The sequence below is a fragment of the Hemiscyllium ocellatum genome, chromosome 31 (genome assembly GCF_020745735.1).
Source record: "Hemiscyllium ocellatum isolate sHemOce1 chromosome 31, sHemOce1.pat.X.cur, whole genome shotgun sequence".
Taxonomy (NCBI): domain Eukaryota; kingdom Metazoa; phylum Chordata; class Chondrichthyes; order Orectolobiformes; family Hemiscylliidae; genus Hemiscyllium; species Hemiscyllium ocellatum.
This window is the reverse complement of record NC_083431.1, coordinates 15,988,202-16,003,618: the sequence shown is the minus strand read 5'-3', so window position 1 is coordinate 16,003,618 and position 15,417 is coordinate 15,988,202. Positions and strand designations below refer to the sequence as shown.

The 15,417-nt window shown below is 42.8% G+C and overlaps 1 protein-coding gene across 1 annotated transcript in view; it reads left to right on the top strand.

Moving 5' to 3' along the window:
• Window positions 1-15,417, top strand: part of vps53 (VPS53 subunit of GARP complex) — a 234,501-nt gene that overhangs the window by 186,234 nt on the left and 32,850 nt on the right. The window lies entirely within an intron of this gene.

Here is a 15,417-nt window from a genome sequence, read left to right as displayed (position 1 = left end):
TGAATTCATTGCCAATTGTTGGGAAAACCAGCTGGTTCACTAATGTCCTTTAGGAAGAGAAACTGCCATCCTTATCCTGTCCAGCCTACATGCAACTCCAGACCCATGGTGATGTGGTTGACATTTAACTGCCCTCTGGGCAATTAGGGATGGGCAATGAATGCTGGCCTCTCCAACAACGCCCTCAGTCTCTGAAAGAATTATTTTTAAACATTTTTGGAAATACTGCAGTATATTGAGCAAAATTCCATGATGAACCTGCCATGTGACTTGATACTATATAACTGTAATTTTCATAGTACTGCACAGATATGGATATAAAGTGTATAAAATTTCACTCTGTGGGTGATCAGTGTCAATGGTTTTTATTATGTAACTTCTTAAGATCCTGGTGTTCAGTGTTATGTAGAAATGCAGCATATAAACATGCATTTGAGAGTGGGAGATAGGGTCAGTCATATCATTGCTGCAAATGTGTTGCTGGTCAAAGCACAGCAGGTTAGGCAGCATCTCAGGAATAGAGAATTCGACGTTTCGAGCATAAGCCTTCGTCAGTCATATCATTGCCTTCTTTACTGTGTGTTCAAGGTGGATTGCTGATAACGGCTTTGTTTTGCTGTTGTGCTTTGTAATATTCTGCCAGACTTGAGCTCTCAAAGACAATATGTATTAGCTTTTGATCATAAGTGCAACCATTCTCTGGAGGAGATACTTGTCTTCATTTTCTTAGTTGTGAGAAATGGATTCCAATTCAACCATCAGAAGAGGATGAAAGCTTGTAGTCTCAGATGTATATCAAAGGGCACAAATAAAATACATTTCAACCATCTCTGTGAAGTTCCCTGATTTGGTTAATTACAGGAACAAATATTCCTGAGCGCCATCTATTCATGCTAAAAATATCTTAGCTGCATAAGGCTCTGCATATGTTAGGAGCAGAACAACAAACCATGATTTATCTGGGTAGCTCAGCATCTAAACATTAGTCACATTACATGTCTTACTATTAATTAACTTGAATTTTTCTAATGTGTATGCTTCCTCCTAATTTGCAAAATTGATCTCCCAGTAATCTTACCATTCAGAAATAAGTAGACCAATAAATGGCTGAATATTTTTGAGATCTACCTACAGACTATGGTCATTGTCATACAGCATGGAAAGTGACCCTTTTGGTACAACTAGTCCATGTCGATTATGTTTCCAAACCAAACTAGTTCCACTTGTCCGCTCCCATGGCCCACTTTGTCCCATATCCCTCCAAACATTTCCTACTCTCCTGTCTGCATTGTGGAAAATCAGATCACAACGCTGTCTTCCTCCTCCCAGCTTCCAAGCAGAAATTGAAGCTTAAGGACCCAGTACAGAAAGTAGTGCAGGGTTGATCTGAGGTGATGGAGGGACTTCAATGGGACTGCTTAGAGTTGGTGAACCATATTAAAGTTCTCAAGGGCATGTCACCACTGCCACCAACTTCATTAGTAAGTGTGTAGAAGACTGAATGCTGAAAAAGTTAATTCAAATGTTCCTCCGCTGTAAAACAATGGATGAATCAGGAGATCCACTCCCTCTGAAGTCCAGGTTTGAAGCATACAGAATAGGCAACCCTGACTGAACAAGAAATCAGGTATGACTTTCGTAAGGCCATCAGAGAGGCCAAGAGGCAATACCAAACTAAGCTTGAAACAGAAACCAACCACATGGACATCTACCATTTGTGGCAAGGCTTACACAACATAATGGGCTTCAAAATGAAGTCAGTTTCAATCACTGGCAATGGTATATCCCTAATCGATGAGCTCAGTGCTTACTTTGAACAGAAGGTCAGTGAAACGGTGTCACTCATCCCAACAGTGTTCGGATGCATCTGTCCCCACAGTCACCAACACAGACCTGAGATCAGCCTTTTTGAGAGTAAACCCATGGAAAACAACTGGCCCAATAGAGTCCCCAGCCATGCACTCAGATCCTGTGTGGACCAACTGGCGGGAGTATTTGTAAACCTCTTTCACCTCTCCCCTACTATAATCTGAAGTCCTCACCTGCTACAGGAACACCTCTATTGTCCCGGTGTCAAAGAAACATCATGCAGCGTACCTCAATGACTACCATCCGGTGGCTCTGACCTCCATAATTATAAAGTATTTCACAAAGTTAGTCATGGTTCACACCACCTCCAGCCTACCAAATTGCCTTGATCCTTCGCAATTTTCCTTCCGGCACAACAGGTCCATGGCAGATGCCATCTCCCTGGCTCTACACTCATCTCGGGATGTTGCATCGTAAGGATCTCTTCTTCTGACTCCTACTCATTGATGCCAGTTCCATCTTCGGCATCATAATTCCAAATAAACTCCTCTCTAAACTGAGATCTGGATCTCTGCTCCCCTGTCTGTAACTGAATCCTCTGACCAATATACTGAATCCTCTGAGCAATCAGTCAGAATGGGCAATGACACCTTCTCCACGATAATTCTCAACATAGGTAATTCAAAATGGAGGATGGGAAAGATTTCTGGCTGTAACAGGCTGCTCTCTTTTTTTTTTGAGGTATTTTAGGTGTTGGAGGTGATTTTCTCGAAGTCCAGGAGCAGCATTACTGTTTATATGCTGTTGCAATTGTTTTGGAACTTTGGGGGGAAAAAAAGAAGTCAAAGCAACAGCACTTTTAAAAGGGAGAAAGACATACAAAGGCAACAAGCACATGGTAAGGGGGGGAGAGAGAGAGAAAGGAATCCACACTGCTAATTGACGCAGCAGTGAATCTGGACAGTTACTGCCTCTGCTATTTTGAATTCATGTATCACTGGATATCGGAGTGTGTCTAGGAAAACTTAACAAACAGCGAAATTCACAACTGATCTTGGAGAAACCTGTTTGGGAGAGGTCACAATACAGAAACAGATAAGTGAATAGTTTTAAGTATAGCCTTGTTGTAAATCTACAATAGTGAGTGGAGTGAGTTCTTCCTTGATTATGTTTTTTATTGGGATCTGTCTCAATTTAAATTTTAAAAATATTATCCATAAGTATTAAGTTAGTCTGGATCAGTGTTTTGTAGAGCTTTAAGACAGTACTATTTTCTGGGTCTGTAGATTGGAAAGAGCAAAATGGCCTTTAGTGGAGTGATATGCTCTCCTGGTCAGATGTGGGAGTTTCAGGAGAGTATAAGGGTTACTGAGGATTATATCTGCAATAATTGTTGGTTGCAATTCCTGTCAGGTTGAACAGATTAGTTGGAACGGCAGTTAGAGGCAATGAGGAATTTGCAAGAGCTAGCGGGTGTGACGGACAGCTCTTAAAAGAAGGGAAAAAAGCCGCAGCTACAGTCAGGTAGATAGGCTAACTCCAAGATAGGTAGGCGTGTAATACAGGAATCTTCTGTGGCTATCCTAATTTTCAAACAAGTGTGCTGTTTTGGAAAACTTAAGGGGTGATGGACTTACAGGGAATGTAGCACCAACAGCCATGTTTCTGGTATCAAGACTGATGCTAATGAGGGATACATTGGGTTCTAAGCAATCGATTATGTGAGAGGACTCTAGTCAGGGGCACAGACAGCCAGCAGAGAAAAATCAGAATGGTGCGTTACTTGCCAGAATCAAGGATGTCTCGGTGCAGAATGTTCTCTAAGGGGAGAAACATCAGCAGGAGGTCATTGTACACATTCGTATCAATGACACAGGAAGGGAAAAGGATGAGATTCTGAAGGGAGAATATAGAAAGTTAGGCAGCTATCTGTAAGAATAATAGGGTGGTTGTGGTAGGGGATTTTAACTTTCCAAACATAGACTGGGACTACCATAGTGTTAATGGTTTAGATGGAGAGGAATTTAAGTGTGTACAAGAAAATGCACTGATTCGTATGTGGATGTACCTACGAGCGAAGGTGCGAAACTTGACCTCCTCTTGGGAGATCAGGCAGGGCAGGTGATGGAGAGGTCAGTGGGGGAGCACTTTGGGGCCAGTGGTCATAATTCTATTAGATTTAAAATAGTGATGGAAAAGGATAGACCAGATCTAAAAGTTGAAGTTCTAAATTGGAGAGAGGCCAATTTTGATGGTATTAAGCAAGGACTTTCAAAAGCTGATTGGGGGCAGATGTTCGCAAATGATGGCTGGAAAATGGGAAGCCATCAGAAATGAGATAACGAGAATCCAGAGAAAGTATATTCCTGTTAGGGTGAAAGGAAAGCCTGGTAGGTATAGGGGATGTTGGATGATTAGAGAAATTGGGGGTTTGGTTAAGAAAAAACAAGGAAGCACATGTAAGGTATTGACAGGATAGACAGGGTGATTCCTTAGAGCAAAAAGGCAGTAGGAGTACACTTAACAGGGAAATCCGGAGGGCAAAAAGGATTTGGCAAATAGAATTAAGGAGAATCCAAACGGTGTTTACAAATACATTAAGGACAAAAGGGTAACTAGGGAGAGAATAGGGCCTGTCAAAGACCAGCAAGGCGGCCTTTGTGTGGAGCCGCAGGAGATGGCGCAGGTACTAAATGAGTATCTTGCATCAGTATTTACTGTGGAAAAGGATATGGAGGATATAGACTGTAAAATGTCCATATTACAGAGAGGAAGTGCTGGTTGTCTTGAAAAGCATACAGGTGGATACATCTCCAGGACCTGATCAGATGTACCCAAGAACCCTGTGGGAAGCTAGAGAAGCGATTGCTGGGCCTCTTGCTGAGATATCTGTATCATCGATAGTCACAGGTGAGGTGCCAGAAGACTGGAGGTTGGCTAATCTGGTGCCACTGTTAAGAAGGTTGGCAAGGACAAGCCAGAGAACTATAGGCCAGTGAGCCTGAAGTCGGTGGTGGGCAAGTTGTTGGAGGGAATCCTGAGGGTACATGTATTTGGAAAGACACGGACTGATTAGGGATAGTCAAGGTGGCTTTGTGCTTGGGAAATTATGTCTCACAAACTTGATTGAACTTTTTGAAGAAGTAACAAAGAGGATTGATGAGGGCAGAGCGGCAGATGTGATCTATACGGACTTCAGTAAGGCATTCAACAACGTTCCCCATGGGAGACTGATTAGCAAGGTTAGATTTCATGGAATACAGGGAGAACTAGCCATTTGGATACAGAACTGGCTCAAAGGTAGAAGACAGAGGGTGATGGTGGAGGATTGATTTTCAGACTGGAGGCCTATGACCAATGAAGTGCCACAAGGATCGGTGCTGGATCCTCTACTTTTTGTCATTTACAGAAGTGATTTGGATGCGAACATAAGAGGTACAGTTAGTAAGTTTGCAGATGACACCAAAATTGGAGGTTTTAGTGGACAGCGAAGAAGGTTACCTCTGATTACAAGAAGATCTGGACCAGATGGGCCAATGGGCTGAGAAGTGGCAGATGGAGTTTAATTCAGATAAATGCGAGATACTGCATTTTGGGAAAGCAACTCTTAGCAGGACTTATTCACTTAATGGTAAGGCCCTAGGGAGTGTTGCTGAACAAAGAGACCTTGGAGTGCAGGTTCATAGCTCCTTGAAAATGGAGTTGCAGGTAGATAGGGTAGTGAAGAAAGCATTTGGTATGCTTTCCTTTATTGGTCAGGAGTATTGAGTACAGGAGTTGGGAGGTCATGTTGTGGCTGTACAGGACATTGGTTAGGCCACTGTTGGAATATTGCAAGCACTTTTGGTCTCCTTCCTATCAGAAGGATGTTGTGAAACTTGAAAGGGTTCAGAAAAGATTTACAAGGATGTTGCCAGGGTTTGAGGATTTGAGCTATAGGGAGAGGCTGAACAGGCTGGGGCTTTTTTCCCTGGAGCGTCGGAGGTTGAGAGGTGACCTTATAGATGTTTACAAAGGGGCATGGATAGGGTAAATAGGCAAAGTCTTTTCCCTGAGGTGGGGGAGTCCATAACTAGAGGGCTACGGGGAGATTGCTGGTAAGTGGAGTTGAAATGCCTATCAGCCATGATTGAATGGCGGAGTGGACTCGATGGGCCGAATGGCCTTACTTCCACTCCTATGTCTTATGGTTTTATGGTCTTAGAGGGCATAGGTTGAGGGTGAGAGGGGAAAGATATAAAAGAGACCTAACAGGCAACTTTTTCACACAGAGGGTGGTACATGTGTGGAATGAGCTGCCACAGGAAGTGGTGGAGGCTGGTACAATTGCAACAGTTAAGAGGAACTTGGATGGCTATATGAATAGGAAAGGTTTGGAGGGATATGGGCAGGGTGCTGGCAAGTGGGACTAGATTAGGTTGGGATATCTGGTCGACATGGACGAGTTGGACTAAAGTGTTGGTTTCTGTCCTGTACATCTCTACGACTATGACCAGTGCCCTACAAGGCTGCATACTCATCCCCCTACTCTACTCCTTATATATTCATGACTGTGCAGCCAAGATCCCCCCCAACTCCATTTACAAGTTTGATGATGACAATAACATCGTAAGTTGGATCTCAAACAATGACAAGACAGAATACAGGAAAGAGATTAAATACTTAGTGACATGGTGTAAAGATGATGATCTCTCCGTCAATGTCAGCAAAATGAAGGAGTTGGTCATTGACTTCAGGAAGTGGAGGGGAGGGCACTCCCCTGTCTGTTTCGATGGTGCAGAGTATTAAATTCCTGCGAGTTATGATCACCAGCAATCTGTCCTAGTCTGCTCAAATTGACATGACTGTCAAGAAAGCACAGCAACGTCTCTGCTTCCTCGGGGGGCTAAGGAAGCTCGTAATGTCCACAAAGATCCAAACCAATTTTTATAGATGCACTATTGAAAGCATGGTATGACAACTACATGGTATGAACACAGCCCTGTCCATCACACGAACCAGCCTTCCATCTATTTACTCTATCTTCCAGCTACCTCGGGAAAGCAACCAACATAATTGAAGAGCCTTTCCACTCAGGTTATACTCTTTTCCATCCTCTTCCATCAGATATAAGATATAAAAGTTTGAATACCTTGACAAATAGATTAAAAAGCAGCTCCTTCCCCACTTTTGTTAGACTTTGTTAATGTTAATTTTTGATCTGTTCCTCTGCAGCTATAATAGTGTATTAAACACTCTGTTTTACTACCCTGATGCATTTTGTATGGTATGATCTGCCTGTATAAGCATATAAAACAACACTTTTCACTGTATCTTGGTGAATCTCTTCAGAACCCTCTCCATTTAATAATAATCTTCCTATGGCTGTGTAACCAGAATTGCACACGGTACTCCAGAAGAGGTGTCACCAACATCCTGTACAATCTCAACATGACATCCCAACTCCAGTACGTGAAGGTCTGAGCAATTAAAGTAAACGTGTTAAATGCCGCCTTAAATACCTTGTCTACCTGTGACACAATTTCAAAGGACTATGTACCTGAATCTCTAGGTTTCTCTGGTTCTACAGCCCTATCCAGGGCCCTACTGTTAATTGTATAAGTCCTGCCCGTGTTTGTATTACCAATATGCAACACCTTGCATTTATCCAAATTAAACTTCATCTGCCATTCAGCCTATTGACCCAAGTGATCAAGATCTCTTTATAATCTTTGATAGCCTACTTTCTGCTATACCACCAATTTTGGTGTAATCCCCAAATTTACTAACCATATCTGCTAAATACTCATCTAAATCATTAACGTAATGACAAACAAAAGTGGCCCCAGTATTGATCCCTGTGGAATGGTCACTGATCATAGGCCTTCAGTCTGAAAAACAATCCTCCACCACCACCCTCTGTCTCCTACCATAAAGCCAATTATGTCTCCAGTTGGCAAGCTCTCTGAATTCCATGTGATCTAACTTTACGAATTAATCTATCATGCGGAACCTTGTCAAAGGCTTTACTGAAGTCCATGTTAACGATGTCTACCGCTCTGCCCTCATCAATCCTTTTGGTTACTTGCTCAAATAAACTCAATCAAGTTTTGCGAGACATGATTTCCCTCGTACAAAGCCATGCTGACTATGGATGCAGCTGTTTATTCCATCAGAGCATTGCATATCTGTAGGTTTCTCTGTTTGCTTGTTACAGCAACATTCTTTGTGTGAATACTATGGTTGAGGGATTGGCTTTCAACAGCTCAGCTGTTGACTATGGCTACAGCTGTTTATGGACAGCTCCTAGTGTTTTTATAGTGGAGAATTCTGACTACGTCGTTACAATCCTGTCGATTTAATTTCATGAGGCACTGATACCCAAGACGTGATTTCACATTGCTATATGTTTAAAATTTGTTTGAAGTCTCTCTGGAAATGGAAGGTTTGATTTTCTTCTATTTAATAAAGTTTTATTTTAAAAAGCAGTGCATATGGAGTTGTGTATCACTGTTCATGCTTAATGTTTTTCAAAGCCTAATCTTACTGAGCTTGATAATGCATGTTTCTAAAGTCACCTTATCACAACCACCATTGATCAGTCATTTATGGCACAGCTGTATAGATTAGATGATCCCAGTTTCAAACCCAGATCAATATCAAATTATAGATTTATAGAGTTGTACAGCCAGAAACAGGCTATTTGGTCTAACCAGTCCATGCCGAGCATAATTTCCTGAAGAAGAGCTTATGCCCGAAACGTCGAATCTCCTGTTCCTTGGATGCTGCCTGACCTGCTGCGCTTTTCCAGCAACACATTTTCATGCCGAGCATAATCCCAAACTAAACTAGTCTCACCTGCCTACTCCTGGCCATTATCCCTCCAAACCTTTCCTGTTCATATACTTATCTAAGTATTTATTAAACTTTGTAATTGTACCTACATCCACTAATTCCTCAGGAAGTTCATCCCACCTTCTGTGTAAAAGAAAAAAGATTCCCCTCATGGCTTTTTAAAAAAAATTCTCTCCTCTCACCTTAAAAATGTACCCCCCTAGTCTTGAAATCCCCCAACCTTGGGAAAAGACAATTGCCACTAACTCTATCTATACACCTCAGGATTTTATAATCTTTAATAAGGGTATCTCAAACTCCTATGCTCCAGTGAAAATAGTCCCAGCCTTTCTTATAAGTCAAACATCCTGGGAAATGTCTTCTGAACCCTCTCCAGCTTAATAGTATTCTTTCTACAACTGGGCTACTAAAGCTGGACACAGTATCCCAGAAGAGACCTCACCAATGTTTTGTACAACCTCAGCATAATTTCCCAATTCCTGATCTCAATTATAGAACATAGAAAAAGTACAGCACAGAACAGGCCCTTTGGCCCACGATGTTGTGCTAAGATTTAATCCTACTGTAAAATCTAGTAACTTAACCTACACACCCTTCAACTCACTGCTATCCTTATGCATGTCCAGCAGTCGCTTAAATGTTCCCAGTGACTTTGCTTCCGTCACCACAGCTGGCAACACATTCCATGCATTCACAACTCTCTGCGTAAAGAACCTACCTCTGATCCTTTATACCTTCCTCCTAATATCTTCAAATTATGACTTCTCTGACCAATCCTGCCCTGGGGAAAAGTCTCTGTCTATTGACTCTATCTATTCCTCTCATTATTTTGTACACCTCAATCAGGTCGCCTCTCTTCCTCCTCTCCAGAGAGAAACGTCTGAGCTTATTCAACCTTTCTTCATACGGCAAGCCCTCCAGTCCAGGCAGCATCCTGATAAACCTTCTTTGCACACTCTCCAAAGCCTCTGTACCTTTCCTATAGTAGGGCGACCAGAACCGGACACAATATTCCAAGTGTGGTCTCACCAGGGACCTGTAGAGCTGCAGCAAAACCTCGCAGCTCTTAAACTCGATCCCCCTGTTAATGAAAGCCAAAACACCATATGATTGCTTAACAACCCTATCTACTTGGGTGGCAACTTTGAGGGATCTATGTACTTGCACACCCAGATCCCTCCGTTCCTCCACACTGCCAAGAATCCTGTCTTTAATCCTATATTCAGCATTCGAGTTCAACCTTCCAAAATGCATCACTTTGTATTTATCCAGGTTGAACTCCATCTGCCATTTTTCAGCCCAGCTCTGCATCCTGTCTATGTTGCGCTGCAGCCTGCAGTAGCCCTCTATGCTATCAACAACATCTACAACCATTGTGTCCTCTGCAAATTTACTAACCCACCCTCAACCTCCTCATCCAAGTCATTTATTAGATACTACAAAGAGCAGAGGTCCAAGAACAGAGCCCTGCAGGAACCCACTCAACACTGTCCTCCAGGCAGAATAGTTTCCATCTACAACCACTCTCTGCCTTCTGTCAGCTGGCCAATTCTGAATCCAGATAGCCAAATCCTCCTGTATCCCCTACTTCCTAACTTTATGAATGAGCCTCCCATGGGGAACCCTATCAGATGCCTTGCTGAAACAGTTTTTAACCATCAACCATCAGAGCTACAGTTGTTCTCTGCACTCATGTCTGAGGATGTGAAAATCCATTAGGGGCCCATTCCTGAATAATATCAATAGCTCACTCTGTAGAATACCCAGTCGTCTAGGTCGGTCAGTAGGATGGTCACTTGGATAAGGTACCAGTGGTGGAACTGGTATTTACCTGAGGAGGAAAAGCATCAAATGGCATGTATCATGTATTTCCAATAGCCTTTGGTAAAACGTATAATCTGTTTAAATTTTCTGGCTGAGATTTTAAATAAATGCCTAAAAGAAAGCACCAAACATATGAAGGAATTATCTTGTACTTTCTGATGTGCTGCTGCAGTCTGTCTTCATATAAAAAATATTGGAGTCATGTCTACTTGTGGAATAATGTTCAATCTTGAATCCTCGGACACTGAAGCAGTCTATGTCCAAATGCAGCAAGATCCAGCCAATGTCCAGGGTAGACCTGACAAATGGCAAGTAATGTTCATGCCATAGCAGTGCCACGCAATCACCATCTCCAGCAAGAGCGAATCCAACCATCTCCTCTTGACATTCAAGGCATTACTTTTGCTGAATCCTCCATTATCAACTTCCTGAGGGTAACTATTGACCAGAAACTGAACAGGACTAGCCATATAAATGCTGTGGACAAAAGTAGGCCAGAGACGAGAAGTCCTACAATGAGTAACTTGTTTCTTATATCCTTCAAAATCAGCCCACCGTCTGCCCAATACAATTCAGGAGTGTGAAAAAATACTCCCCGCTGGCCTGGATGAGTGTAATTCCAAGAACATTTGAAAAGCCTGACACTATCCAGGACAAAACAGCCATCTTTATTGGAAACACACTCATAAATATTCACAGCCTACACCATCGATACTCTGAAGTAGCAGTGTGTATCATCTACAAGACGCAATGCAGAAATTCTGCATGATGACCACTACCATCTAGAAGGATAAAGACAGGAGATATGTGGGAACATCCACCACCTGCACGTTCCCCTTCAAATCACTCCCTATCTTGTTTTGGAAATGTATAGCCATTCCTTCAGTGTCAATAGGTCAAAATATTGGAACTCCCTCCCTAACAGCACTGCCTGAGACCGCAGGAGTTCAAGAAGGCAGTGCCCCATCACCACTTTGAGGACAACCCGGGATGGGCAATAAATACTGGGCCCACATCCCATTTTTTAAAAATCTTAACTTTAGGATGAAATTAATCTTGTCTGAGCTTTAGATTTGAAAGAGCTTAGTTTGGGCGGTCATCAACCTAGAATTCTCCACACAAAAAGAATAAGACATGATTCTTCATTAATGCAATCCAAACAATGGCGATCTTTAGATTGGCGCAGATACAGACTCTTCAGTCCAACTCGCCCATGCCGTCTAGATACCCTAAATTAATCTAGACTGGGACAACACATCCATCCTAGTACAAGCCAAACAGAGAGAGACACAAAAATTCCTAGAAAGCATGGCATTCCAACTGGAACACTCTCAACAAACAGTGACTTGGATCCCATTTACCACCCCCTGAGAAAAAGAACAGGAAATGACATCACCAACCCAAAGAAACCCAAATATATAAAAAGAAAGCAGGAATCATGTACGTTGCTTCATCTGAGGCCCACTGAAGATGTTACCTAGTAGGGTGATGAAACATCTGGAAATGAACCTCCCAACTCAGCAAGCAAACCTATGTCCAAATGTTATAATTGTACCAGCCTCCACCAATTCCTGTGGCACCTCATTCCATATGCACACTACCCTCTGCATGAAAAAGGTGTCCCTTAGGTCTAGTTGAAAGTTTTTATTGAAGACTGAACCCTCCCCAGAGTCTTTGGTGCTCATCTTTACAGAAAAACAGGAAGAATGGCTGAATTGGCATAAAGCTGCCAAGTTAATATCTCTGCCTAGGTAATTAACCATGCCCCCTTCCACTCTAACCCCTGAGACAAAGAACATGAAAAGAAATCTTTAACAATTAAATAAAGCTATCAATCACTCTATGGTTCAAAGATTTAAGGCTAGTTTCCCACAACCTGTTTCTACCGTTCTCCAACTTTGATCTCAAACCTGTTTCCTTTAGGTAATTTTTAGCAGACGGTGTACAGAATTACAAGGTAAATGTGTACCCTGTAAGCATGCAAACATAGCAATAAGTTAACGTTTGCCAGATTCTATGGGTAGATTACTTGGCAGATATTTAAAAGTGTTTGTGAAACAATAACCCTGAAAATATTCTAATTAAAATATATAACAGAGCGATTTCATGAGCTACATTCCAAAAGGAGAGGTCTTTTCCAGATCCATTTCACTGTGATTTCGCTACAACCGTTTGTACTTATCCAAATACTAGTCCATATTGTTTTTAAATTATTTAGTGGACCTGCCTTCCAAAATATATACTCAAATAATAACACAAACTCTGGGATACTTGGTGGCTCTGACATAATCAGTGGAGTGAGAAACAGCGTTCAACTCGAGGTCTGTTTTCTGATGAAAAGTCACTGGTTCCAAAATACTAACTCTGCTATTTTGTCCGTGCGTGCTGCCACACCTGCTGAGTGGTGTTTCCAGGATTTCTTTTTCCACCTACAATATCTTGCTTTTATATGTTGTGAGCTCTCCCTACTCCAAAAGCCTCTTTGTATGGAAAATATTAGCATGAATGTCATTTTTTTTGTGACCTTGTGCTTATTCCTCCGTTTTACTAAATCACTAGCTAGTGTTCGAATCTATTGTTGCTCCTGTAAAAACTCTTAATTAGTGGCACACTGAAGTTAGTATAAATAAATATTTGACGATTGGTGCAGGTACAATGGCCCAAAGGGTCTCTTTGCGTGCTGTTAAAACCTCTGACTCTAAGATTCTAATTTTTGCAAACTTCTGTATCTCAAAGGTAGAAGTCAGAGGGTGGTGGTAGAGGGTTGTTTTTCAGACTGGAGGCCTGTGACCAGTGAAGTGCCACAAGGATCGGTGCTGGGTCCTCTACTTTTTGTCGTTAACATAAATGATTTGGATGCGAGCATAAGAGGTACAGTTAGTAAGTTTGCAGATGACACCAAATTTGGAGTTGTAGTGAACAGCAAAGAGGGTTACCTCAGATTACAACAGGATCTTGACCAGATGGGCCATTGGGCTGAGAAGTAGCAGATAGAATTTAATTCAGATAAATGCGAGGTGCTTCATTTTGAGAAAGCAACTCTTAGCAGGACTTATGCACTTAATGGAAAGGTCCTAGGTGGTGTTGCTGAACAACGAGACCTTGTAGTGCAGGTTCATATCTCCTTGAAAGTGGAGTGGTAGGTAGGTAGGGTAGTGAAGAAGGTGTTTGGTATGCTTTGCTTTATTGGGCAGAGTATTGAGTACAGGAGTTGGGAGGTCATGTTGCGGCTGTACAGGACATTGGCTAGGCCACTGTTGGAATATTGCATGCAATTCTGGTCTCCTTCCTATGGGAAAGATGTTGTGAAACTTGAAAGGGTTCAGAGAAGATTTACAAGGATGTTACCAGGGTTGGAGAATTTGAGCTATAGGGAGAGGCTGAACAGGCTGGGGCTTTTTTCCCTGGAGCGTCGGAGGCTGAGGGGTGACCATATAGAAGTTTACGAAATTGAGAGGCATGGATAGCGTAAATAGGCAAAGTCTTTTTCCTGGGGTGAGGGAGTCACTAGAGGGCATAGGTTTAAGGTGAGATGGGAAAGGTATAAAAGAGACCTACGGGGCAATTTTTTCACGCAGAGGGTGGTATGGGCATGGATTGAGCTGCCCGAGGAAGCTGCATTTGGATGGGTATATGAATAGGAAGGGTTTGGAGGGATATGGGCTAGGTGCTGGCAGGTGGGACTAGATTGGGTTGGGATATCTGGTCGGCATGGACAGGTTGGACCGAAGGGTCTGTTTCCATGCTGTACATCTCTATGACTCTAAAATCCTTGATCTTCTCCCTTCAACTGAAACACCCATATTTTACAAGACCATACAACATAGCCGAACTGTTCAATGAAATAAAGGTTGATCTGATCGTTCTCAACTGCGCTCCTGCTTTATCCAGGTAATCTTTGATTCCCTTATTAAGTAAAAATCTGTCCATCTCATCCGAACTATACTTAATTATCCAGCCTCTGTAGCCCTCTGTGTGGTAAAGAATTTCACAGATTCACTGCCCTCTGAGACACTAAATTCCTCGTCATCAGTGTCTTAAATGATCACCCTGTCTTACTCTGAGATTATGCCCAGTGTACAAGACTCTGTCACAATGCCCCTTCTGCATCTACCCTGTCAAGTCACTAAGAATGTCAAGGTTTCAAAAAGTTTATCATAACAGTAATATTGTATTACTTCAGTGAAGCAGGAAAATCGATGTTTCGGGCAGGGGCCCTTCATCAGGGATAAGGCTGGAAGCCTCAGGGGTAGAGAGATAAATGGGAGGGGGTGGGGATGGGGGTAAGGTAGTTGAGGGTGCAATAGGTGGATGGAGGAAGGGGTAAAGGTGATAGGTCGAAGAGGAGTGTGGAGCGGAAAGGTGGGAAGGAAGATTGACAGATAGCTCAGGTCATGAGGACAGTGCTGAGCTGGAAGTTTGAAACTGGGGTAAAGTGGGGGGCGTGGGGGAAGTGTGAAAACTTGTGAAGTCCACATTGATGCCCTAGAGTTGAAGGGTTCTGAGGCGGAAGATGAGGCTTTCTTCCTCCAGGCGTCGGGTGATGAGCAAGTGACGGTGGAGGAGGCCCAGGAGCTGCATGTCCTCGGCAGAGTTGGGGGAGGGGAGGATAGAGTTGAAATGTTCAGCCACAGGACTGTGGGGTTGATTGGTGCGGGTGTCCTGGAGATATTCCGTGAAGCGCTCTGCGAGAAGGCATCCAGTCTCCCCAGTGTAAAGGAGGCTGCATCAGGAGCAACAGACGCAATATATGACATTGGTGGATGTGCAGGTGAAACTTTGGATGTGGAAGGCTCCTTTGTGGCCTTGGATGGTGGTGAGGGAGAAGGTATGGATGCAGGTTTTGTAATTCCTGTGATGGAGGGGAAGGTGCCAAGAGGGGAGGGTGGGTTTTTGGGGGGCATGGACCTGACCAGGTAGTCACGTAGGGAACGGTCTTTGTGGAAAGTG